Below are 25962 nucleotides of genomic sequence, written 5' to 3' on the forward strand. Positions count from 1 at the left end.
GGTTTGTAGAATAAGTTGACTTGTAGTTGCCAAGTTACTTATAGTCAGTAGAATATCTGGTGGGGGAGAATCAAAATAAAGAGTTAGCAGATAATAAGCAGACATTTTACTAATACTCTAATGACAATTAGTTGATATGTAGTTGCAAAGTTACTTAGTAGAATGTCTAAAGTGGACTAATTAAATGTTGTTAATTAATATTACTCTGTACTTGTTTGTTTAATTACACTATTACAAGGGCACCTTAAAATATAGTGTAAAGTGCAGTACACATAGCACTTGGTTATCGTATGTGTGAATTTTCACAGGCAAAATCCAGTCATTTCAATAAGAATCCACACGATCTGGAATGTTGCGTGATGGTGAAAGATTGCCCCACACCGATTTTAAAATGGGTTCAAGTTGGTCACCTGAATTTACCTCATTGACCAACAGAAAGGTGTTTGGTTTGAAAGTAACAATAGATAAATGGAACTTTTTGCCCACCAAATTTCAATGTGACCTCACCTTAAAATGCGGGAGTTTGCGCCAACATGAGGCAAGTAAAAGTGATGTGAAAAGTGAAGTGAAATGTGTGTGTACAAATCTATTCAATCTCCTGAGATTGAAGCGAAACTGTAACTTAAATGGGATTGTTTTGAAAGTATGAAGCCACCCAGCCAGCAATGACATGTGGGGCCCATATGAGGGCTTGATGGACGGCAAATGTGGGCCCCATTATGGGCTTGCACCCGGAATCCACATTGGGGCAAGCTGTGGAAGCCCAGACGTACTAAAAGTGGGACCTGTAAGGGTACTGCATGGGTCTTAATTGGGCAATTCATGTCAGACCCATTTGGGCCCCACCTGCCCAAATGGGTCTTAAGTGGGCTTGCACCCGGGATCCAACCATGGTTACCCAGATGGGCTTTAAATGGGCTCTGTAAGAGTCTTATGTGGGTCCTAAGTGGGAAATTCATGCCAGACCCATTGGGGCCCCACCTGCCCAAAGGGGTTTAAAGTGGGTTTGCACCCAGGATCCAGCCGTGGATGCCCAGATGGGCTTTAAATGGGATCTATAAGGGTGTTATGTGGGATCTTAACCGGGCAATTCATGACAGACCCATTTGGGCCCCACCTGCTTAAAGGGCATTTAAAATAGGCTTGTACCCAAGATCCACACAGGGGGCCAGCCGTGGATGCCCAGATGGGTTTTAAGTGGGACCTGTAAGGGTCTTATGTGGTTCTTAACTGGGTAATTAATGTCAGACCCATTTGGGCCCCACCTACCTAAAGGGGTTTAAAGTGGGCTTGCACCAGGATTCAACCGTGAATGCCCCTATGGGCTTAAAGTGGGCTCTGTAAGGATCTTATGTGGGTCCTAACTGGGCATTTCATGCAAGGCCTATCTAAGCCCAACCATGCCAAATATTTTAAGGAAACAATCTAAGAAAAACTAAAATCGAAGAATGAATATAAGTCCAAGATAAATACAAGACACTTGACGCTTTGAACTGCAAGAAATATATTGTTTAATTGAACAACAAAAACAATTTAAATGTCACAACAGTAGATCTCTGAAAAAAAAATCTCTGAAAAAAATAAAATAAAAAATCTCTCCAAAAAATACATTAAAGGAGTAGTTCACTTTTAAAAAAACTTTTGCTGATCATTTACACACCCCCATGTCATCCAAGATGTCCATGTCATTCTTTCTTCAGTCGAAAAGAAATTAAGGTTTTTGATGAAAACATTCCAGGATTTTTCTCCATATAATGCACTTTTACTGGGTACCAAACGGTTCAAGGTCCAAAAGACAGTTTCAGTGCAAACTGTTCAAAGGGCTCGTTCATCAAAATGCAAAATGAACAAATCTTTTTTCAAGTAATTTGGTTCATTCAACGAACGAAATGACTCGGAAAAAGATTCGTTCCTTTTTGATAAACGAGTTTGAACAGGAGAGTCACGAACGCGCATCACAGAACAGAGCAAGGCGAGCATTTGAGCTTATAAAACTTAAACTTTTTTTTTTTTTTTTTTAAATGAGCGATCGTTTCGCTTGATAAGACCCTTATTCATCGTCTGGAATCGTTTAAAGCCCTTTGAACAGTTTGCAGTTTGCACTGAAACTGTCTTTTGGACCTTGGACCGTTTGGTACCCAGTAAAAGTGCATTATATGGAGAAAAATCCTGGAATGTTTTCATCAAAAACCTTAATTTCTTTTCGACTGAAGAAAGAAAGACATGGACATCTTGGATGACATGGGGGTGTGTAAATGATCAGCAAAAGTTTTTTTAAAAATGAACTACTCCTTTAATACGAAATACACTCATGGCGTGGTGGATGCTCCCTTTTGTCTTTGGGCTCTTGCAGCCCTCTCCCCTCCACGGTCACGTGCACCGGTGAACCACTTCCCCAGCGCCATTTCCACTTGCTTGCGGTTCACACTTTGAGTAATTGCATTACTCTTCAGTGCACCTAAAAACAAAGGAGCATTAGTCAATTTAGCAAGGTTCTTTTTTGCTCCAACTTGCATTTAAAAGAGAAGCAGAGTAACATTAGGTCTCGAAATCACAATTGTTCTGTCTTTGGCGCAACAAGTCACTGAAAGTGTTAACTGCCCATTTAGTTGTCTTTTTCGTATTGACCTCCTCTTTGTCGTCTTCGATCTTATCTAGCTCTGTCTTTTCCCTCAAAAAAAAAAAGCCTAAAACGTATCTAAGTAATAGGCTATTTCGTTGTCACCCTGCCTCTCCAAATGCAAAACTGACATTATAAAATGCAATAATGCAGTAACAGCTGAAAAAGTACTTGGGTGTGTGTTTTATTTTATATTTACCGGTCAATAATGCAATCGCTGCTGTCTGTCCCATAGAAGAACATGACAGCCAGCGTATGTTTTGGAACTATTGGGGCTTACATGAACCACGTGACAGCCATCGCAGCGACATCAAAGAGCGTCGCAACTCTTTCTCTCTATGGCTCTGAGCCTACCTAACGTTTTCATATGTTATGTGTCTCTCTCTCACTCTTTTACAAGTGTAACTCTGTTACTATGGTTACCAATGTTTATAGTAGCGGATTAATTTCGAACTGTAATCAAACTGACTGGAACTACCTGTGCATTAAACGGTTTTACTGCACACCTTCCAGCCAATCAGAATCGAGTATTTAAACAGCCCGTGGTATAAATATATATATATATATTAGTGCTGTAGCGGCGCGTCGATGATGTTGACGCTTCGACGGCAAAATTACGTCAACGTCATATTTTTTGCGTCGACACTTCTTTATTTATTTATTTTTTGCACATTCCCGGCGGTACAGCTTGCCACACACACACGGGAGACCGAAACATTGCAGAATAGAGCACAACTAGAAGTGAATGTGCTTTCCATTAAATTAATCACACACATTAAGCAAACCTAAGCAAACCTTTGCCACATAAAGCAAATGGTTTTGGAATACCACAGCAAGTGATTGGGAGCACTTCGACTCGGCGCATATATATCTATGGACTCGGCGAAGTAATATCATCACTCTGGAGAGGGAGAGGACTTTTCACGAGTGATATACTACGCCGAGTCGAAGTGCTCCCAAGCACTTGCTGTGGTATTCCGCCATACATTATAGTTATCCACTTTACACGCTTAGAAAAGCGCAACGTTTTATTTTGTGTCACCATTCTTGGTCGAGTTACTCTACTGGTGTAACTGTATTTAAATAGGGAAAACGTGGAGGTGTTTGCTCGCTTCTCTGCTTGGCCCCTATTGAATGAACTGGGCTAGTTAAGTGCGATCAAAGTGTCTCGCGCGCCAGAGCGATTGAGTGCATGCATTGAGACGAGAGAGGTATGTATCAACTCGTCTTAGTAAAGGGAATAACATAGTTTAATATGAAAAAACGGTGGAGTATCCCTTTAAAGTAAAAATAAATTAAATCCTGACCATATGCTACTATATCTACATTCTCATTGAAGGAGGGACATTTTCATTTCTCCTTTTTGTAGGTCTCGTTTCACTTAATCATTTCAAACACTTAATCACTAACCCTGTTTTTTGTCCGGTCTTCACCTGCACTCCACACTTTCTTAGACACAAACGCCTCGGGAGGGGTAGGTGGCAAGACATCTCCCTCGATGTCTGTTTCCTCCTCACTGGAAGCCAGCAGGGGTTTTGGTGCTCTATATTCAGTTAAAAACATACATTTAAACTTTTACAACAGAATACACTGGGAAAAAAAGCAGTTTTTGTTAGAGACATACTGATCTAGTTTTGGACTCTAAAATATTGGCATCAATATTGCTTTTTATGATTTATTCCCACCAAAATGAGTTTTTTTATTGTATGTGGCTCAAGGCATTTTTCTAACAACTGCCATATTTGAGGTAAATGAAAAATGTAAATTAAAGGAAAAGGAAAAGGTTTTTTTGAACCTGGACCTTATTTCTAGGGTTTTTGTTACTAAGCCTGCCCTGGGTACACTAATTTTCTTGTTAAGCTTATGTACATTTATATTCCAATGAAGGTTATTGATAACATGCTTACAATACATATAGGCCCCTGTGGCACGGCCTAAGCTTTTGTCCTTTATGCAACCCCTATCTAGATTTAGTCGACTAAAATCTTATTGTATGTCGTCGACTAAAGCTAGAATAAAACTAAAACAGTTCAGATGACTAAAATATAATGGGTTTAGTTCAATAATGCATTAATTTAGAATTTCTCAAAAATGTACAAACCCATAATTATACTGTAATAGAGAAAACATCTATTAACCAGTTAATATGAATGATTTTAAAGTTTGAACATGCAATATACAGATTTAAGTACTGTGACTTAAAAAATATCTTAAAATTAAATAAAACCACTTTTCCTAAAGTAGAATAGTCTTCTTTTCAATGAATGATACATGCATTCTTTATAACTACTTGCATACATCATTCTTTATTCTTTCAAGCAGCAGACATATTTATTTGTATTAATTAATTATAATGAATCCTTATTAAAGCTATTAACGAGCAGTGATGTTTAATCTCTTTTTCTTTTTTTTCTTGATGACACAGACCGCATTGTGGTTTATTACACAACGTTCACTTTAAGACATCGGATCATGTACAATGACATGCGGATCCACTTGCACTGATGCACATCCAATACACTCAAAACTGTTTAAGACATAAAGTTCTGGATGCGTATGCAACCCGAGGACGTAGTCACTAACGCTGGACCACCAAAAAAAAGAAATCTTTATTACTACAGAGAGAGAAGGTCAGGGAGGAGACTTCAGTTAGCTGTGCTCAGCATAAACATCCATAAACATTACAGTATGATTACGGCATTTCACAGACTGGCGTTCATGGCGCAGCCGACTCAAGCCGGAGTGCAACCTGTTCTCAATATACATGTCTATGCTGAGCACAGCCAACTGCTGCTGGGCTCCTGTCTGTGGTGTATGTCATCACTCACGTAGCCATGGCCGTGCACGACCGGGTTATTGCTAATATTCCGGGTTTGAACGGGTTATTGGCTGCATGTAAACGTAGTCAATGTGTTGCAGCTCTTTCTGCTCGGCTGAATGAACGGCAGTCTGTGAAACGCTGTAATCATATATCGAAATATCGGAAATGTGTTTAAAGCTCATATCACCGTTATTAAAAGTATATCGTGATTCGTGATATATGAATTATTGTCCAACCTCTCCCGCTGTTTTCCCTTTGGTTAGATTCTACATCAGATTAAACAGCACAAACCAAAAATTACAGACCACTGTACAATCTGCAGTGTTATTTTTCTGGCAACATAATATTTAAACTTACCTCAATTCTTGAATGTCTGATATGAAGTTCTTCTCCTCGAAGTGACAGCTAGCAGCGGTGCTTTCCGAATGGACCGTTAACGTTTTGAGCGCGAAACAATGCCTTTGCATACAGGCCCCTTATAGATGTCCTAAGAACTGCCTGACTGAATAACAATTAAATACAGTAAAATTCGTAAATATGTGAGAGAATTAACAAACGTTAACTGCTTCGCTGGCTTCATATGAATCAGCCTAATTAGGTGTTGTGTGCATAACAGGCAGTGGTGGAAAGAGTACTGAAAATCTGTACTCAGGTGCAAGTACTGCTGTATTGCTATTATTCTATTACAAGTAAAAGTACTGGTGTTAGAGAAATACTCAAGTAGAAGTACAATTTGTAAAAAAAAAAAAAAAAAAAAAACTAATCAGCTAGAGTTACTTTTAACCACTGATGTCACCGCCACTTCTCGGGCTGGATGTGTGTTTTCCTTTACCAAAATTTAAAACCACAACAATCTATTAATCATTAATAATTAATAAGATACAAAAGTGTTTTTCCCTAATTTTTTCTCAAACAGATCTACTGTACCTTTTACAGCCAATCAGTCATTGTTGGTGTATGCTACACCTTGATAGAAACACATGCTACTCCTTGGTCCAAGGACAAAACAGAAGTGTAAGACAGATAATGAGGCCTCCTGCAAGTCCTTTTCTAACAAATATTGAATTACAATTTCCTAAGAGGTAATAAATGCATCATATTCATGTCCATAAAGGGACTAGCTGTCTGTGAGCTATTTGGCCTCGATCATCTTAAAAAATGAAATACCGTAAAACTTCAAATTGGATCCCGGAGTTTTATTTGACCAAATTGGGACAGGTAAATGGGATGTGGATAACCGTTTGGGGTTATTTGTAGGGATGCTTGACATTGATTTTGTACCGATATCCGATTTACCAATATTGTCCAATGCTTAATTTCCGGTACCGATATTAGCTGATACACCGAAACATATGATCCTTTATAGGCTTACTGCCCACTGTTCCATGACTCACTTGATACTGGGGATTTGAATGTTTTGAAGGACTAGCCAGCAACCGGTTGGCTAACTGGGGTGCGGTGCTTACTACCCCTTCGAGAGAAGATGCCAACTGAACATTTCTTTGACTGAGGTAAACTACAGCAACACTCAAATTTTGTCTGCATTCGCTTTGAGAGGAAACATGCTTTCCAAAAAGATATAAAATGACATACTTTAGTCATTTTAAACCATTTCAAAAACCTATACCGGTTACCGATATTGAATTTTAAAGCCAATATCGGCCGATTATATTGAGCATCCCTAGTTATGTCTAAATATGCGTTTCTGCCCCAAGGGACAGGCGTCTGGGACTGGGCTATTATTTGAAGTCTTACGGTAGGCCTGCAACCTTTCTGAGAGTCCACTAATCAGCATAATTCAACACAGCGTAAACTTTGACCTATTTTGATGTTTTTTACATTTTTGGGAAGTTCCATTTTTCATTTTCTGCACGACTAACAAAAATGACTGATGGATTGTTTTGGCAAAAGATCTACATATGCAATGTTTGTTCTTTGGTGACTAGCATGACTTGAAATGTATTGAATTACAATTACTCAACATGCTTGATTAGCCTACATGTAGAGTTACTAAAAATTGTACAGTAAGTTATCAATAGGCCTAAATAGTTACTTTGCGCCTCTGCCATGCAGGACCCATGTGTTCCCAGTTCAAACCCAACTTAGCACATAAACATGCCATGCAGGACCCATATATGCGTTCCCAGATCAAACACATGCCCACTTGGCCCATAAATGCATCATGCAGGACCCATATATGTGTTCCCAGTTCAAACCCATGGCCACTTGGCCCATAAATATGCCACGCAGGACCCATTTATGTGTTCACAGATCAAACCCATGCCCACTTGGCCCATTAACATGCCAAGCAGGACCCATATATGTGTTCCCAGTTCAAACCCATGGCCACTTGGCCCATAAAAATTATATGCAGGACCCATATATGTGTTCCCAGATCAAAACCATGCCCACTTGGCCCATAAAAAGTATATGCAGGACCCATATATGTGTTCCCAGATCAAAACCATGCCCACTTGGCCCATAAATGTACCATGCAGGACCCATATATGTGTTCCCAGTTCAAACCCATGCTCATTTGGCCCATAAAAATTATATGCAGGACCCATATATGTGTTCCCAGATCAAACCCATGGGCACTTGGCCCATAAATAAACCATGCAGGACCCATATATGTGTTCCCAGTTCAAACCCATGGCCACTTAGCCCATAAAAATTATATGCTGGACCCATATATATGTTCCCAGTTCAAACCCATGCCCACTTGGCCCATAAAAATTATATGCTGGACCCATATATGTGTTCCCAGTTCAAACCCATGGCCACTTGGCCCATAAAAATTATATGCAGGACCCATATATATGTTCCCAGTTCAAACCCATGCCCACTTGGCCCATAAAAATTATATGCTGGACCCATATATGTGTTCCTAGTTCAAACCCATGGCCACTTGGCCCATACAAATTATATGCAGGACCCATATATATGTTCCCAGTTCAAACCCATGCCCACTTGGCCCATAAAAATTATATGCAGGACCCATATATGTGTTCCCAGTTCAAACCCATGGCCACTTGGCCCATAAATATACCATGCAGGACCCAAATATGTGTTCCCAGTTCAAACCCATGGCGACTTAGCCCATACAAATTATATGCTGGACCCATATATGTGTTCCCAGATCAAACCCATGCCCACTTGGCCCATAAATATGCTATGCAGGACCCATATATGTGTTCCCAGTTCAAACCCATGCCCACTTGGCCCATAAATAAACCATGCAGGACCCATATATGTGTTCCCAGTTCAAACCCATGGCCACTTAGCCCATAAAAATTATATGCTGGACCCATATATGTGTTCCCAGATCAAACCCATGCCCACTTGGCCCATAAATATGCTATGCAGGACCCATATATGTGTTCCCAGTTCAAACCCATGCCCACTTGGCCCATAAATATGCTATGCAGGACCCATATATGTGTTCTCAGTTCAAACCCATGCCCAATTGACCCATGCCTGTCCCTTATGGGGCCCATGTAATCAGCTCATATGGGCTTCCTATGTGGGACTCATACTACAATACCTACATGGGACCCGCTGATTTCACCCAGCCAAAGCCCATGCCCACACAGTAACCATGGAACCCCTACTTAACCCATCTGGGCCCCATATGTCATTGCTGGCTGGGCACTGATTTATTTATTTCTATCTGATCAATCCATAACTAGGAAGATTGTAAAATATATATATATATATATATATATATATATATATATATATATATATATATATATATATATATATATATATATATATATATAGCTTTAAACCTTGTTATAGAAGTTCAGTGGATACTTGAGGGAATTCCACTGCTTCAACAGATCTGACATTAACTGTATACACCGAATAGATTCATTACATATAAGTGTAAAGCTTGCCTGTCAGAACTGATTATGTTTTTAAATAACCCTTAAAAACATTTTTATGAAGAATGACAAAATGGATTTCTTTTATGTAAGAAAAGTTTATCCAACTGTTGCATTAAACTCTCTAAAAAATGTGGTAATGAATTTTGAATTATTTCTCTAAGGCATTCTCATGAAAAAATTATTCCTAACACTGTGGGGGATGTCGTCCTTAATGGATTCCCCAAGCAAACTTTTGCAGAGTATCCTAATGGCACTCTGATAGTACCCATGTCTTTAAATGGCATACAATTATGCAAATGTATGAATGGCTTCACGCATACATTCAGAAACAGACTGGTTGGCCTGTTTATTTTCAGAACAGAAACTCGGGCATCTTCATCTTACCACAGAGAGCCCACACATGGGCAAATTAGGCCCTTTATGAGGATGTTCTGTCAGAGACTGCTTCTGTAACTGATGCAGATGTCTGCAAAAAGAAAAAGGAAAAGGGGCAATACTGGAGTAGAGCGATTCATATCACAACCACTGTAAAACTGAGATCTATGTCATGGGCAGGCAAGAGGGACTATTGAAGTGCTGAGGAAACCAGTAGAAAATCATTTTCCTTAGGATTGGAATCGCTGCGGCCTTCAATATGATTTACTTTATTCTCGCTGAGGAGTCAATTACGTAAAGCTCAGACATCACTGTGCAAATCAGATGACTAGCCCTGATCTGCTGATAGAAACAATATACTAGTCATGATTTGATTCAGTTGTGCCACTTTATTATGATTATAACACTTTATGTGTTGCTATTGAGGAAAAATACATTTCAGGTTTAAGGAATAGTCCCCTTAAAAATTAAAATTATGTTATCATTTACTCACCCTCAAGTTGTTTAAAACCCTTAAATATGGATTTAAGTGTTTTACTTCCTGCTTATTATGATGTAAAAATCGTCATTTTGCGTCATAATAAGCAGGAAGTCACATTTCATTGAAAAGTGTAGAGACTACAAACACTAGCTCATCATTTATTCAGGGTGTGGGACCCACTCACGCTACAGACCTATTACAGATCAGTGGGTGGGACTTCACTTGCAGATACAGAAAGCAATATCCGCCATCTTGTTTGGAAGCTAAGCTGACAAGCGCTATGGAGATATAAAGTTATGACAATGACGGAAGAAACTAAACATGATATGGAAGAAGAGGATTTTGAAATTCTGCTGCTCGAATCCGATGTTTGTCGCTATCTTTACGAGTCGCAATATAGTGAAGAGGCTGATGGAGGCAGGAGGCGGACGAGGAGCCCGGACTGGCTCGAGCTGGGCGGACTGCTGGTGCCTGTGCTCTCGCTGTGCGCTACGGACACAGATAGAGTCCGTCTGCTGCAGAGAATTTCAACGATGGCAATTTCGCCTGGACGAAATCTCTGAATCAGACGAGCACACGGACGTTTGTGTCGTGATGTGAACCATCCTAGTTTCGCACCGCATATGTTCTGACTGAACATCCAGGTATTATGCAATAATTCACCATATAGAAAGAAATACAAACGAGGAGTAATTCACTAATGAGTTTGCCAATGTAACGGGGTTCGTTGTTGTGGGAAGAATGAGCCGGGAACCGGCAAACATTTAAACATTTTAATAGTAAAATAAACAAATACAAAACAAAAGTATAAGCCAGCAGACACACAACAGAAACAAAACACAACATAAAATCAGGCCTGTTCCTCTCTCGATCTGCCCTGTCGTCGCTCCTCGTTTTATGCTTCCGCTCCTCCGTGAGAGACGCGAGAGAGACCGGTGCGTCTCACAGGTGTCGTTCATTATCACTCACGCCACCGGCCTCGCGCCGTCCTCTCACGTCACTCGCCCTCGTCCTGCTCGCCACAGCCAACTAACTAGAAATTTTGTGTGAAATGAATTTCTAACTCTGGTGGCAGCTAATGTTAGCCTTGTAGACGGAAGAGTGATTTATCTGATGTTTGCGCTGTTCTGGATTAGTGGGAGTGGCTTGCGGAGCTGTGCAATGTGGTGCATTGTGGGAGTTGTTGTCTTACATACAAATGCCCCCTAAAGTTATTTTCTGTCTTTTCTCGGTCAAGAGGGCACCAAATTCAAAATTTCTTTTACATTTCGACTACATATATGACCCACTTTCAATAAAGATTAATGTTGAAATAGGTGAAGTGCCCCTTTAATGAATTTCTTTCTTCTGCTGAACACAAAAGAAGATATTTTGAAGAATGTGGGTAACCAGACAAATTATGTACCTCATTGACTTCCATAGTAGGAAAAAATACTATGGAAGTCAATGGGGTCCATCAACTGTTTGGTTACCAACATTCTTCAAAATATCTTCTTTTGGGGCGGCAGTGGCTCAGTGGTTCATGTAGGTTGTCTAAAAACCTGAAGGTTGGTGGTTCAATCCCCGGTTCCACCTGACCAAGTGTCGAGGTGTCCGTGAGCAAGACATCTAACCCCAGCTGCTCCCGACGAGCTGGATGTCGCCTTGCATGGCTGACACCGCCATCGGTGTATGAATGAGTGAGTGAATGGGTGAATCTGAGGCAATATGTAAAGCGCTTTGGTGGCCATTGGGTCTGTGAAAGCGCTATATAAATGTAGTCCATTTACCATTTTTTACCATTTATATCTTCTTTTGTGTTCAGCAGAAGAAAGAAATTCATACAGGTTTGAAACAAATTGAGGGTGTGTAAATGATGACAGAATTTTAATTTTTAGGTGAACTATTCTTTTAAGGACAGGTTTGATGGCATGGGTTGGTTTACAGGTGGGTAAGGGGTAAGGGAAGGTCAACAGTGCAATTATTCAGTAGATGTAATTACAGAAATTAATTACAGATATAATAACATGCAGGTATTTAAATATAACAATGTAAAACAAAATATGTGCCCAAATACATTGAATCAAAGGATTGGTTTAAATGTAAGTAGTATTTAAAGACACTTAATATAAAATGGGACCATCAATTGTAAAATCTCATTAAGAGTTGTAAGTACAAGTTATTGTGCATTTTATTAAATATTCATGGTAACAGTACAACTTTAAAGTGCACCAACACTAAGATCAACACAAACTTTGTACTAATATATTATTTTTGTTGACATAATCTATATTTTGTTAAAGGCATATCTATAAATTGGTTATATTGTAATTTCTATATATGTAAATTCAAAAAATATATATATATATATATATTGTAGTATGCAAAAAGCATCAGATAATAGGATGCCAGGAGGATATACAGTATTAATGAAACATAATACCTGTAGGACTTACTGTATCTGCTGAGATTCTGAAGTGCGGAAACAGTGGACACTTTTCTATCCCATGATGCCACAAGAGCTGTCAGATGTGAGAAATTGAAAACTAGAAAAACGCAGAGAACTTTGAGCCGGGTGGATCTTTTCTAATGCAAGTGCTGGAGATAACAGGTCAAAGAACATAGTACAATAGGTCAAAGGACAATGTCAAGATGCCGTACTGTATGTATGAATGTGTTCAACCTACACACCCCTATAACTAAAACATTTTCTAAATCAACAGTCGATTGATGAATACAGTACATGCTCTGAATGTACAGGAATTCAGACACAGCAACTGTATGAAGTCAGTTATCTTCAAGTTCACAGGTGTCCTATCAGTAGTTCATCATATTAACTATCAACACAATTGAGGGGCTGTTTACACAACACTGTTTTCAACTAAAAACGTAAAACGTATGCGTTTTGGCCATTCATATACACGACAACAGCGTTTTGGGTGCCTGAAAACACAACCATCTTTTTTACCCAACTGAAAAAGTGTCACAATAGGGAATTATAGGGAATGCAGGCTATATGCTATAACTGGTTACTGGTGAAAATGTTTAACACTTTGAATCGACTTTTTGAATTCTACTGGGTTCTTTTCGGACATGACTGTTTGATTTCACACATTCCTTTTATCAGCTCACTGAAGAGAAAAGAAAGGTTAAAGTGTCTTTCTGAATAGCCGCTGCCGGGCCAGTACTGCTATTACTTGAAGAAAAAGAAAATAAGATGCTGTCTAGTTGAATGCACACTTTGAGCAGAACTGACTTGACATTAACTACAGAGAGCATGTAAATGTTTCTGCTGTTATTTACTGGCATGCAAAATTGGATTTTTATCAGTAGCAATTTAGTTGCTCTTCAGAAGCACCACAAATCCAAAGGTCCATAAATATTTATTTCACCTTAAACTATTTGGTACCTCATCTTTTAATTAGGGGAACATTTAAAAGAGATTTAAGATGAGCAGTCTTTAAGTCAACAGGAAACCCCCTCTCACAAATCATTTTAGACTTGTTACGGAAATGTGAACTTTTGTAGAGGTTTTTTTTTTTTTTTTTTGCCTTTCCTATGCCCACAGTAATGCTTAGTATGAAAGAAAGACATTAATATCACACTTCAGTCTAATAAAGGGTTGTGTGTTCTTCTCTTGTAATTGGCTGACAGTCTTCTGAGGTATACGACCACTAATTAGTGCCGTGCTTGTGTGCCGTTTCTGAGCCGGTGATAGTTGGTCGGTGTTCTTAAATAAGTGTGCTCTTACTCTAAACTACAGACAGCTAATCAAGTCTCCCTCAGGACTGCTTTCTCTAATGATAATTGCTATAAGGCTCAGTGATGAAACGCATCACCACCTCACTGATCTGGAACCAGTGATGAAGTTTCTCTAACAACGTCTGTGATTACAATTTACGGTAGCAACAGCAATTTCTAGAACTTGTGTAACAGACCCTACATAAACTGCTATTGAGCTCTTAGATAAGAGTCACAATGGCACTTTGCAATACAATCTCAATCTGCGATGACACAAAAGAGACCTCAATCACTTTTGTATGAGGTGCTGGAATACGGCGAAAAAGGTGGAAAGGAAAAACCCAGGTAATTGTGAGGCCTATCGTTGATGCCGAGGGAGAGATTGTCAAAGTACTATGGAAATTTAATATCCGGTTTATAAATCATTCCTCGCCTTTGGTGCTCAATCACAGTGGATGTGAAAGACAAAGGCAAGATGGTTTCCTTTCACTGTTCTGCTAATTTAGTGAAGCAGTAATGAATTTCATCTCATCACAAGTGCTAGAAATATCCTTCTCTCATTTTCACAGAATGTCTTATAGGTGCCCTAGAATGTTTTTTTTTATTATTTTATAATGTTTCCTGGGTTACCCTTATAATGTTAGTATGTTTTTTAGATAAAAAATAATCATAATTTAGAAATAAATGGCATTTTTCCTAGCCTGCTTTTAGCCTCTGATTTGAACACTCTGTTTGAAGGGGCGTGTCTGCTGTGGGATTCAGTGTAACCGCAGCCACTGCTGTGATTGGCTGACATGCTTGCATATGAAATAGCAACGCATTACATGTGAAACTCTCTCCCGAATACTTTTACTACTGCTATTATACGTTTTTACTATAACAGCTATCGAGATTAACGAATCGTGAGATGTTTTTAAAGTATTTAGATCTATTCCCATCACATAAAATGTTGCCGTGATGAGCATTGAGCAGATGACGTGTTGATCGCGAGAATGAAGATCTTATATTGCAAAGCAGTTTCTGCACTCTCTCTGCTTTCACCAATGCAAACACGATGATGTAAATACAGTAAGAGCTTCGTTGTGCAGTAACGTGCGTCATTGATTTCATAACGAGTTTGGCAAGTGTCCAGATAAACTCGCGCTGTGTGGAAAGATTGTTCTTTGATCGCTTTCTGTATATAATTTGTTCACAATTTAAATACGATTATTTTCATCCTACTAAAAGAAACGATGTGAAGCTGATATTTTAGTCACTGGCTTGACTTACTGATGCATAAACAGTATTGAACGATTTTGAGAGAAAGATTACCTGTCTGAACTTGAACAATTACACATCAGAAAGTGTTGCTTGGTAGCTCGATCCGAGGCCAGCTCTGTATTGGCCCAAGTTGAGGAAACAGTCGTCGGTGAAATGTTTGAAAATTTCCAGAGAAAATAAACAATACTTTTGTGTTCATGTGTACATCCACACTGAGCAACTGCCATGCTTCGGCTGCGCAGTTCCGCCTGGCATTGAGGGCTGGCATTATGCAAATATTTGGAGGCGTACATATTAATGATCCCGACTATTGCGTCACAGTCGGTATTGTGTGGAGAACCGACCGTTTTTCAGGGGGGTTTTTCATAAACGTGAATTAAATGAGAACGCGAAAACAGTCCAGTTTGAGATTCACTCTGTGTCATGTCCATGCACTGAACTCTTGTTATTTGACTATACCAAGGTAAATTCAATTTTGAATTATAGGTCACCTTTATGATGTAAAGGACCCCCAAATCGGATATTTGCTTTGCCAGGGATACCCTTTCTAAATAACTGGATTTTACTGAAAGCTAAAGCAAATTATTAAAATATTATCTGAGAAAATATAAATTTTCATTTCAGTTCAAATTTCAATATTCTTATGAATTGTAATTCAGATGAATACATAATATAATATTTAAAAAAGTTATGCAAATTTGTTTTGTATTTCTTACGGATTAAAACTTTCAATAAATTATGTTTTGATTATAAATTAAAATGAATTAAATGTATTACAGTATACAGTTTATCTATATATATATATATATATATATTATAAAAATAAAAATATTGTTTTTAAAATTAAGTAACTGAATACTGTCATAGTAATCTCAAATAAATAAATAAGTCAATTAAATTATAAAAAAATATTATTTATTTATTTATTTTTAAAAAATATTTAATCATTTATTTACATGTATCATTCGAGTACTGATTCTCATTCGAGTACTGATTCTATAAACCTGAAGAGAAACATTCAAATCACATGTATTTGTTTAGTCGACACACACACACACAAAGTTTTGTTCAATCCTTTCTCTGTCTCTTAAATGTTCTGCAGTGTCCAGTTTGAAAACCCCTACAACAAAACCTGCATTAAAGTGGCTTTTCTACTCAGAAACAAAGAATTTTAATATTTAAAACATGCCAAGAAGAAAAATCACGTTAAGCTGCACAGCCTGTTTTTAAACATTTACACAGAAATTCACTCTGAATCATTACATTACAGACTATTGTAATAAAAAAGGTAATTATGAAATCAGTTCATTCAGTACTACAAATAGGACTAGTTTGTGGGATAAGAAAAGGTAGTTCTTAAAAAGAAGAAACTTGTAGGCTTATATTTGAATACTCAGAGGAAATAACAGTACAATTGTATTTGGCAGGGATGATCAGTTTTATCTGTAAAGTACGATGTTGCAATGCTTAGAGACACAATGAGTAATGAAAATATGTTATTTGTGTTCTACTTATGCTCTTATTTCACCCACACTTAGCATGGTTGTGAACATAATGGATTGTTACAATAATAATAGCTTGTTCTCATAACATTTATTCACAATTTATAAATATACTGTTCCAAAATGTGGGCTCAGTAGGATTTTTTTATGTTTTTACAAAAAAAAAAAAAGTATCTAATGCTCACCATGTCTGCATTTCTAAATGTCCAAACCCAGACAATGAACCAAAACCAAACTAGAAACTGCACACTCACACAAAGACAAGTGTAGGAGTGCCAGGGCTCTGTCAGCAAACTAAGAATAAACCAGACCGAAGTAACAGAACCCTGACACCACGACTCCGGGATCACCGGACATGAGACCACCAGAGTCGGGACCACCGGACATGAGACCAACAGAGTCGGGACCACCAGACATGAGACCATCTGAGTCGGGTCCTCCGGGAACACCGGACATGAGACCACCGCAGTCGGGTCCTCCGGGAACACCGGACATGAGACCAGCGGAGTAGGGTCCTCTGGAAACACTGGACAAGAGACCACCGGAGTCTGGTCCTCCGGGAACACCGGACATGAGACCAGCGGAGTCGGTCCTCAGGGACCACCGGACATGAGACCACCGGAGTTGGTCCTCAGGGACCACTGGACATGAGACCATCAGAGTCGGGTCCTCTGGGACCAACGGACTCAGAAGCTCAAGGACCACCGGACTTTGGACTCCGCCAATGAGGGCTAGGCAACAATAGGGGGTTGTCCCCATTTGGGAACACTGCTGCGATCTTGACCCATTCTTCCTCCTGTCTCTCCCCAAAGGGCAATTTGTGAGGCGTAGTGGAGGACAAGAGGAGGAAGGCCACCTTTTTCTCTCCGGTGGCACACATAACCCACACACTGCTAGAAAGACACTATCCACCGTATTCCCATCTCCCAGACACTGATGGGCTCATTCAGGCAATTCTTAAAAAATGTATTTTAGTGCAGTATTAGTGATGTTGAGCCCGTCCGCAGTAATCAGGAACTCATGGCCAAACTCCTTCACTGTAGCCTCCCTTTAACAGAGAGAAAGGGGCTTGTTGAATCAATTCACCATCTGACGAGCAGAGGGGCGAGGGGTGGGAGATTGGAAAAGGGAGATGCCCTTGCTCTGCTGAACTCTCTTTTTGGCCAGTTTGTTCTGTTCTCTTGGGTGAAGGGATGAGGCAAGGACTCAATGATGCAGAGTGATTGGCTGTATTTAAATAAAATAATTTAAAAAACTACCCTGAGGGGGAAAACACAACCAACAACTGGACTGGACAGGACAGGGCAGGAGCAGGCAAGGCTCATTGGCAACACACGACGGTAACATTTTATCAACACACGACAGTAAAATTTTATGATGAAGTGGCAGAGGACATAGAACACAGGGAGATTAAATAGTAGAGAAAACAAAGCAGATAATGAGAGAGGACAGGTTGTAAAAATGAACCAATAATCAGATAACATGAATGTGAACGTGAATGCTCACACAAATACAGTAGGAGTGTCAGGGCTAATAATGTGAATAAACCTAAGAATAAATCAAACCAAAGTGACAGAAGCCTAACAATACTAATATGATGTTAATTAATGATTTTTGTATTATCAGCTTTTGAATGGTAGTTCATATTATCACACGTATCACATCTAACAATCATCACAAGTCAGAAATATTATTTAATATGACTGAATCAACCTGAATACATTAGGTTACATTTATAACCTTACAGCCTTATGTTTATAAACGAAAGTCATATAGTCATATGCAACCGTTTGTTCTTATTAATCTAAAATTATTTCTCAGTTTAAGCAAAGACAAAGTAGTAAACTATTCATAGTTTGACTTGTTTAAATGGTGTAACACTGTGTTTCTAGGCTGCTTGCAACACACTGCTGTTTATTTAAGCATCACAACATTAGCATTCACTCAACCAATAGTGTGAGTTTGGGGCGGGGCTATCTGTTTGTTCAATATCAGGAAAGGGGAATGTTTGGGAAACTAAAACTTCATTATTTTTTGCAATTCCACTTGGTGCCTAGGGGAGAAATCCGTAACAACCAGTGCATAACAGTAACAAACACACTAAATCAAAAATTTTCAAAAACCATGGAGAATCGGTTTGATTCAGGAATTTGAATCCATTGACTTTACTGTTTCCATAACAAATTGCCATCACCAGAATTACAGCTACCTTGCACTGCCCACTAAATGAGACCTCTCTGTCAATAATCCCCCCTTGATTTGGAAAAATATACATATTCATCTAATGTTGCAACAGTTTACTTACTCACTGACAGTCAGGGGTTTCCAGAGGAGCCAATTTCCTTCCAAATCAGGCGAGCTGGGCCGTGATTATGAGCTATCCCACTGCTGCAATATTAATGGATAGTGTGAGGCAGTCCCTGGGCAAGCTTAATCACCGACTCTCACTCTCTCTCCTCGCTGCCTATGAGACAGCTGTGAGGAAAAAGCCTCATCTGAGGCTGTGTGCGAGTGCAGTTCAGACCTGTTAGTGAGTCCCAGTGCTGACATTTCCTAAATGGCACATGTTTGTCAGCAATGTCACACGAAAAGAAGCTCCTGCAGCATTTAACAGGCTGCTCATCCACATGAGAGCCAGAATCACGCATTACATTTTCGGAATATAAAATCAGTGACTCAGACATTCGTCACATGGCGAAAGTGGTTTCATTAAAGGAGTAGTTCACTTTTAAAAAAACTTTTGCTGATAATTTACTCACCCCCATGTCATCCAAGATGTCCATGTCTTTCTTTCTTCAGTCGAAAAGAAATTAAGGTTTTTGATGAAAACATTCGAGGATTTTTCTCCATATAATGGACTTCCATGGGAACCAGATGGTTCAATGTCCAAAAGACAGTTTCAGTGCAGCTTCAAAGGGCTTTAAACGACACCAGACGATGAATAAGGGTCTTATCTAGCGAAACGATCGGCCATTTCAAAAATAAATAGAAAAGTTGAAGTTTAAAAAGCACAAATGATACACGTTCGTGACTCTCCTGCTCGAATTCGTTCATCAAAATGAACGAATCTTTTTTCGAGTCATTTCGTTCATTTCGTTAGTTGAATGAACGAAATGACTCGAAAAAAGATTTGTTCATTTTGATGAACGAGTTCGAACAGGAGAGTCACGAACGTGTATCATTTGTGCTTTTTAAACTTCAACTTTTCTATTTATTTTTGAAATGACCGATCGTTTCGCTAGATAAGACCCTTATTCATCGTCTGGTGTCGTTTAAAGCCCTTTGAAGCTGCACTGAAACTGTCTTTTGGACCTTGAACCGTCTGGTTCCCATGGAAGTCCATTATATGGAGAAAAATCCTCGAATGTTTTCATCAAAAACCTTAATTTCTTTTCGACTGAAGAAAGAAAGACATGGACATCTTGGATGACATGGGGGTGAGTAAATTATCAGCAAAAGTTTTTTTAAAAGTGAACTAATCCTTTAAGAATCATGACAGTAAGCTGCTTTTCTACAAACCCACTGTATATACAGGTCGTTCTAAAAAAATTTGCATATTGTGATAAAGTTCATTATTTTCCATAATGTAATGATAAAAATTAAACTTTCATATATTTTAGATTCATTGCACACCAACTGAAATATTTCAGGTCTTTTATTGTTTTAATACTGATGATTTTGGCATACAGCTCATGAAAACCCAAAATTCCTGTCTCAAAAAATTAGCATATCATGAAAAGGGTCTCTAAACGAGCTATTAACCTAATCATCTGAATCAACTAATTAACTCTAAACACCTGCAAAAGATTCCTGAGGCTTTTAAAAACTCCCAGCCTGTTTCATTACTCAAAACCGCAATCATGGGTAAGACTGCCGACCTGACTGCTGTCCAGAAGGCCATCATTGACACTCTCAAGCAAGAGGGTAAGACAGAAAGAAATTTCTGAACAAATAGGCTGTTCCCAGAGTGCTGTATCAATGCACCTCAGTGGGAAGTCTGTGGGAAGGAAAAAGTGTGGCAAAAAACGCTGCACAACGAGAAGAGGTGACCGGACCCTGAGGAAGATTGTGGAGAAGGACCGATTCCAGACCTTGGGGGACCTGCGGAAGCAGTGGACTGAGTCTGGAGTAGAAACATCCAGAGCCACCGTGCACAGGCGTGTGCAGGAAATGGGCTACAGGTGCCGCATTCCCCAGGTCAAGCCACTTTTGAACCAGAAACAGCGGCAGAAGCGCCTGACCTGGGCTACAGAGAAGCAGCACTGGACTGTTGCTCAGTTTTGCATGTCATTCGGAAATCAAGGTGCCAGAGTCTGGAGGAAGACTGGGGAGAAGGAAATGCCAAAATGCCTGAAGTCCAGTGTCACGTACCCACAGTCAGTGATCGTCTGGGGTGCCATGTCAGCTGCTGGTTTTGGTCCACTGTGTTTTATCAAGGACAGGGTCAATGCAGCTAGCTATCAGGAGATTTTGGAGCACTTCATGCTTCCATCTGCTGAAAAGCTTTATGGAGATGAAGATTTAATTTTTCAGCACGACCTGGCACCTGCTCACAGTGCCAAAACCACTGGTAAATGGTTTACTGACCATGGTATTACTGTGCTTAATTGGCCTGCCAGCTCTCCTGACCTGAACCCCATAGAGAATCTGTGGGATATTGTGAAGAGAAAGTTGAGAGACGCAAGACCCAACACTCTGGATGAGCTTAAGGCCGCTATCGAAGCATCCTGGGCCTCCATAACACTTTAGCAGTGCCACAGGCTGATTGCCTCCATGCCACGCCGCATTGAAGCAGTCATTTCTGCAAAAGGATTCCCGACCAAGTATTGACTATTGAGTGCATAACTGAACATAATTATTTGAAGGTTGACTTTTTTTTTTTTGTATTAAAAACACTTATTTTATTGGTCGGATGAAATATGCTAATTTTTTTAGAATTTTGGGTTTTCATGAGCTGTATGCCAAAATCATCAGTATTAAAACAATAAAAGACCTGAAATATTTCAGTTGGTGTGCAATGAATCTAAAATATATGAAAGTTTAATTTTTATCATTACATTATGGAAAATAATTAACTTTATCACAATATGCTAATTTTTTGAGAAGGACCTGTATATATATATATATATATATATATATATATGCTCTAGAAACATTTCTTATTATTAGTGTTGAAAACAGTGCTGCGTAATAGTTTTTGTGAAAACCATTACCATTCAAAGGTTTGGGGTATGTAAGATTACAACAACAATTAAAAAGTAAATAATACTTTTATGCAACAAAGACGCAATAAATTGATCAAAAGTGACAGTAAAGAAATTTGTAGTGTTACAAAAGATTTCTATTTCAATTAAATGCTGTTTAAGTTTCTATTCATCAAAGATTAAAAAGGATCACAGTTTCCATAAAATATTAGGCAGCAAAAACCGCTTTAATATGTAATGCAAGTTATATTTCATAATATTACTGTTTGCACTTTTTTTTATCAAATAAATTCAGCCTTGGTGAGCAGAAGAGACCTCTTTCAAAGACATTTGCAAAATCTTAATTATTCCAAACTTTTGACCACCAGTCTATATAATATACATCAAGATAAAATTATTTATAATATTTTATATTAATCTGATTGGTTTGATTCAAGGCTTAGAATTCTTTAGAAGGCTGTTTTGAAATCATTATGAAGAAAATGAATGGGAATTATTTCTGTAACCAATAGACTTCATAGGGAGAGATTACCAAAATTCTCAAGTCTGGGTTGGAAAAATGACTTATGAAGTGGGTTAGGAGATGAATTTGTTTAAGAGGTCGTTTAATTTAGCTGAGAGGAGATTGTCACAGTCACATGCTGAAGTCATACTGAGCGAGCTTTACATGTGCTGAAGATAAAGCTCTTTCCGATAAATATTTACTGCTGTTGCACTACGAACGAGTCTGCGTTTTTATATCTGAACTCCCTGTAGGCTATACGCTGTTGAGTGACGCAGGCCTGTTGCTATTTACCGTGAAATGAGTGTCTTTATTAAAATCATCAGTCCGAAAAAATCCATGGCGCGAGCGCAACTGGCTTTTAAAGGGAATGGGAGATGAGACTCTGATTGGTTAATTGCACGTTAAAGGGGTCATATAATGCCATTTTTGTACAAGCTAATATCATTCTTTAGGGTCTAAATTAAAAGTTTGTAATATACTTTAATTAAAAATTCTCATTAGTATTGTAAGAAAACACTTATTTTACCTGGTCAAAAACAGCTCTGTTTTCAGCACGCCGTTTCAGTGCATATGACTTTAAATGATCATGAGCTTTGCTGACTCCGCCCCTCTGTTCTATGCGTACACGTTTGTAACACAATACCATAACGTGTTGTTCATTATAAACGTGGGATTATGAATTATATGGAGAACGTCGTACATAGAAAACATGCAGTAATGTACCCTGAGTGTAAACCTTAGACTCATTCATCGTGAAGCGATTTGCAAAGATATAAATATTAATATAAAGTTTAATAAAACGTTACACTCACTTCAGTTGTTCTAGAGGTTCAGCAGGAACACGAATATCTGGTACCGATTCTTTATTCAGGAGCAGCTGCTTAGCAAATCCAGCTTTATACTGACCCTCGTTTATAAAGCAGTCTGCTGAGAAATGATTCGCGCAAACATGAAAGCATTGATTGACGTTGCTCGTGGGGAATATTCCCTTCGAAAACAAACTCAGCCACTGCGTCTTCAGCGGTTCGGATTTAGGAACATTAAAATGACTGTGTTCGTTATTACACGCAAGAACAGAACACCACAATCGCTTAGACGCCATTCTGCTCATAGACAGTGCTCCAGCATATCAACAATGACCGCGCCGGTCCGCGCAGACTATGATTGACAGCTCTCACGAGCGAGGGCGGGTCTGTGTTGAAACGCGCCTATCAATCAACAATCGCGGGAGGGGCGTCCGACCGTGTGACGTCACACGGTCGAACGGCTCGATTTGAGGCAGGGGAAAACATATAAGGAGATTAAAACAAAACCACTGGATGGATTTTTATCATTATATGATGGTTGTGTACAGGCACTGCCAACACACATTTCAGTACAATCAACTTGAAAAAGTGCATGTACCATTATATGACCCCTTTAAGCCCAAAACACACCTATTACTCATTAAGAGAATAGGGACGACACTTTTAGACCTTTTTTCCTGTCGTTAAACTAGCAAAAGTGGATTCGGACACGCCCTAAGTGCACTTGCGCTATGCGCTTCAGACCATGCGCTTAGATCTTTAAAATAGGGCCCTTAGACTCTAGATGTTGCAACAGTTAGCTTTTAATTCTACGCAGGGCTTAAAACGCATTTTACGTCCAGCTTAATCTTACAAGCGGGTGTATATCCAGCTGGTGCAATCGGCCCCAGGAGCTGCCAGAGCACATTGATAAGAGAGGAAGAGAGAGATTTACAGAACATGCCTAAAAAGATAAACTTTCAGGTCTTTTTTGAAGAAACACAGGTCCCCATTCACCAAACCAGTGCTTTGTAAAGAGCAGTCAGATGATGTCTGTGTTTGTGGTTACACTCCTGCAGTGGCCCTTCCTCCTGAATCTCAGCGTGTATCATTGCCCTGACACCAAACAGAGAGCTGCTTGATTCCTCACCCTCTCTGCCTTGAGCTTGATCCCAGGCACAAACTTGCTTACCACGGATTTGACTGTCACATTCTAAGGTTAGAAGAATGTTGACTCACTAAAATAGACAGACAACAATAAGTAAGCTTATGCCAATTTTTGCAACAAAAAAAAAAAAGAAAAAAATAACTTGGGCATATAACTAAGTACAAAAATAAAATGTTGGGTCTCTGCTAAAGTCTATGGAAGCTTGTTTCCACCAGGGAATAAAAAATAAAAGAGGTAATTGCAGCTATTTCACAATTCTGATTTATTTTTCTCACAATTTTGAGTTATAAAGTAAGAAAATTCTGAGAAAAAAAGTAAGAATTGTGAGAAATGAATGTTCGTACCAAGGAGATGCATGACAGAATTACCAAATAAAGATACTTTAATCAACACTAAGGGAATACACAGAGATTAACAACAACATTAAGCAAAAATGAGAACCGACAATGAACTGAAAAGAAAAGGTGTCAGGTTGCTGTAGGCTGCTGAAGACGAGGACACGGAATCTACGATATAGGTATTTATTTACAAACTTTACTTCCATAAACATACAAGAACAAAGGGAAAGGAACTCCAGGACTTCAAAACACACAACCATACACGGACGACGACCAACAAACACTGAGGGAAAACACAGGGCTTAAATGAACAGGGACTAATGGGATGATTAACAGAACACAGGCGAAGGGAATTACTAATCAGACATAGCGGGAAAACTAACAGGACTGAACCAAAAATCACAAAAGACGGGGGAAACAAGATCTCAAAACAGAACTAAACACATTGAAACCGTGACAGTACCCCCCCCCCCTCTCCGAAGGCGCGACCTCGCGCCGTACAACATCCAAAGGGGTGGGAGGGTGGGCGCCCTGGAGGCTGACGAGGGCACGGTGATGCAGGGACGGGAAGCCTCCAGGGCGGAGCTGGTAGCTTGGGGAACCGGGGTGGAACCGGCTGTGGACGTGGCCATGGCGGAGCGGGCTGTGGTCGTGGCCACGGCGGAGCTGTCGGACCCTCGGGCGTCCAGGGCGGAGCTGTCGGACCCTCGGGCGTCCAGGGCGGAGCTGGATGTGGGCGTGGCCACGGCGGAGCTGGACGTGGGCGTGGCCAGGGCGGAGCAGGACGTGGGCGTGGCCAGGGCTGAGCAGACGAACCCTCGGGCGTCCAGGGTGGAGCTGTCGGACCCTCGGGCATCCAGGGCGGAGCTGTCGGACCCTCGGGCGTCCAGGGCGGAGCTGTCGGACCCTCGGGCGTCCAGGGCGGTGATGACCCTTCGGACGGCCACGGTGGTGAAGACCCTTCAGGCGGCCACAGTGGTGAAGACCCCTCAGGCGGCCACGGTGGTGAAGACCCTTCAGGCGGCCACGGTGGTGAAGACCCTTCAGGCGGCCACGGTGGTGAAGACCCTTCAGGCGGCCACGGTGGTGAAGACCCTTCAGGCGGCCACGGTGGTGAAGACCCTTCAGGCGGCCACGGTGGTGAAGACCCTTCAGGCGGCCACGGTGGTGAAGACCCTTCAGGCGGCCACGGTGGTGAAGACCCTTCAGGCGGCCACGGTGGTGAAGACCCTTCAGGCGGCCACGGTGGTGAAGACCCTTCAGGCGGCCACGGTGGTGAAGACCCTTCAGGCG

At 40.0% G+C, this 25962-nt stretch overlaps 1 long non-coding RNA gene across 1 annotated transcript; it reads right to left on the reverse strand.

The window, feature by feature from the left end:
• Window positions 1–1909: 1909 nt before the first annotated feature.
• On the reverse strand, window positions 1910–20152 carry LOC130085455 (uncharacterized). The gene is made up of 2 exons (XR_008807151.1): window positions 19982–20152; window positions 1910–2121 (listed from the first exon to the last, which is right to left on the reverse strand). It is a non-coding gene; the product is annotated as an uncharacterized LOC130085455 (long non-coding RNA).
• Between the last annotated feature and the right edge of the window lie 5810 nt (window positions 20153–25962).

The sequence above is a fragment of the Rhinichthys klamathensis genome, unplaced genomic scaffold (genome assembly GCF_029890125.1).
Source record: "Rhinichthys klamathensis goyatoka isolate OS25496 unplaced genomic scaffold, OSU_Roscu_1.1 h1tg000079l_1, whole genome shotgun sequence".
Taxonomy (NCBI): Eukaryota; Metazoa; Chordata; class Actinopteri; order Cypriniformes; family Leuciscidae; genus Rhinichthys; species Rhinichthys klamathensis.